The sequence below is a fragment of the Olea europaea genome, unplaced genomic scaffold, assembly GCF_002742605.1.
Source record: "Olea europaea var. sylvestris unplaced genomic scaffold, O_europaea_v1 scaffold16013, whole genome shotgun sequence".
Classification (NCBI taxonomy): Eukaryota; Viridiplantae; Streptophyta; class Magnoliopsida; order Lamiales; family Oleaceae; genus Olea; species Olea europaea.
Genome location: NW_019233642.1, coordinates 1 through 2,480, shown reverse-complemented (window position 1 = coordinate 2,480; position 2,480 = coordinate 1). Strand labels below are relative to the sequence as shown.

The 2,480-nt window shown below is 32.3% G+C and overlaps 1 long non-coding RNA gene across 1 annotated transcript; it reads right to left on the bottom strand.

Moving 5' to 3' along the window:
• Window positions 1-62: 62 nt before the first annotated feature.
• Window positions 63-1,382, bottom strand: LOC111377063. The gene is made up of 2 exons (XR_002699626.1): window positions 1,278-1,382; window positions 63-474 (listed from the first exon to the last, which is right to left on the bottom strand). It is a non-coding gene; the product is annotated as an uncharacterized LOC111377063 (long non-coding RNA).
• Between the last annotated feature and the right edge of the window lie 1,098 nt (window positions 1,383-2,480).

Here is a 2,480-nt window from a genome sequence, read left to right as displayed (position 1 = left end):
TAGGAATGGTAAAATTACCGGATCAATGGAGTTGTCCAATTCATGATATCTTGAGAGCAATGTAAACTATGAAAGATTGTGTCATATTTATCAAATATACACATGGCATTCAAAGATTTTGACTTGAAGTCAATGGAGACACCAAGGTGTTGGGAAAAATTTTCACTGGACGCAGCCAAAAAATTTTGAGAAAAAAAAAATGAAAAACGAGCACGAAAATTTTATTAATATTGAAGCAATAGTTGCTTTTATTTTTATATGATAAGAGTTAAAGATAGCAAAAACTGCAATTCAGTCAGCATTCATTACCACATACGCAAACATATTCTAATTCGCTGTTGAAAGTTCCACAACCTCCCGAATAAGCACCTTCGACACCACGGCAATAGGCATAACAAGTTTCAATATCGCAAGGTTGTTCGTATATCTCTGAGAGCCACCTTGGACAATCTTGTGCTTCCCCCGTTTGCATCTCTGCGTATACAAACACAAAATGGGAAAAAAAATGAAGTAATAACTGTCATGTATTGAATCACCACGTCTACAAAATTTTAGTTGTTAAAGAGGGACGAGCTAATTTATTTAAATTATGTGTTACTGACAACAAGGCCTCAAGTGCAAGCTATTTTTTTTCCCCCTTTTTTATCAAAGGTTTTGTTTGCTTCGATTCAATGTTGAACCAACTCATTCCAAGAATTAACACAATCAATTTTAATATAATTGCATACATGATTGGCGACTTATTGATATTTTGGGACGTGTATGTATTATTAAAACATGGATCCATCTTAAAAGATCTACCTTGTTAAGAGGGATAATCTAAATTCTTTTATATTCGTTTATATTTCGGATTGATATTGGATTTATGCCTTTACATGCTTCGCAATATTGTGGTTTGTTTAACAGATCAATATTAAAATCATTATATTCATTTAAGTTTTAATCAGATTGAATTGTTAGTTGAAACTTAACGAAATCTAATACCATATTATAAGTTAGATTCCATATTAAATGATCAAACTTTTCAAAAAAAAATAAAAATAGTAGCTTAAACCTCGTATTGATGAGATATATATCTATTAACATGCGTGATCATATGCAACATGCATGTATTACAAAATAAACTGAAAACTCTTATTCACAAAAAAAAAAAAAAAAAAAAAAAAAAAAAAAAAAAAAAAAAAAGCTTAAACCTCGAATTGATGAGAGATATATCTATTAACATGCGTGACCATATGCAACATGCATGTGTTACAAAAGAATCTAAAAGCTCGTACCATTTGATGCTATAATGAGGAAGCAGAAGAAAAGGGCAAAGAAAATCGCACTGGAACGTAGAAATTTAGCAATTGCTGCGAGCTAGTGCTTGAGAGAGATGCAATACATGATGAGAAATTTATAAAAAGGTGCTAGGGTTATTTTGGTAAATGGAGTAATAGTTGACTTTAGTAGAAGAAAGTGACACGACCAAAACTATAGCAAATAATGGATTAATAGTTGACTTTGCTGAACTTAAATATAGCAAGTAAATTGAAGAGGAATTTGTTATGCCAAAAAAAAGTATTTGATAAATGTAAACATAAGGTCGGACTTGAGAAAAATCATACTTGCTAGCTGGCAGTATTTGAAAAAATGAACATGGCTTGCATGATTAAAAATAACTACATAAGTAACGCCACCCATAGTTAATTAATAATTTAACTATTCTAATATTGAATTTCTAATGCACTTGCTTGTGCACCAATGAAAAATCCAGAAATTTAATAATCAAGGACATAAACATGTATAAAATATATATTTTACTTATTTGCTAAAAATTCTATTACACTTCATGCAACGAGGCTCGAAGAAATGACCACTTACCAGCCATGTAATAAGCCTGGCCTATCCAAGACCATTAGCTAGTCAAAGTGGTGCACTCCGTCGAACTCCCATATAGAGGTCGAACCCTCCATGATCGAGGTGAGGCGACAAATCTACAACACCAATCCAAAACAAATAGATTTCAAACACATGAAGGCGCCTCCCCTAGAATATCCTCCATACAAGATCTTTTATAATTAATTGATGTGTCCTTTCTACAACATACATCCTCTCAAGTCAACTGAATAGTGTGGGACCTTGTGTAATACTCAATATTGTAGCCCATGAACAACCTCTCTTAGGCATCAACACAGGGCCTAACTTTTGGTATTACAAAAGTCACCATTCCTCCGTATCCGATCTTTTGATTAGTACTGCCATTTTTTGATACAAAGGATAATCAAAGAGACAATTGCAGAGCATATTTATAATACTACTTAGATCTTATTCTTACTATTCATCCTTACTATTCATCCTAAAATTATAATAGTCGCTAAAAACTAAGGAAGAACGAAGAAAAGTTTTAAAAACTCGTGATGATAAGAAACAAACTTCATTATTCTAATAACAAAGCTAGGTTTGAGATGATCTACAATGAAGGAGGGAAGCTTCTTATA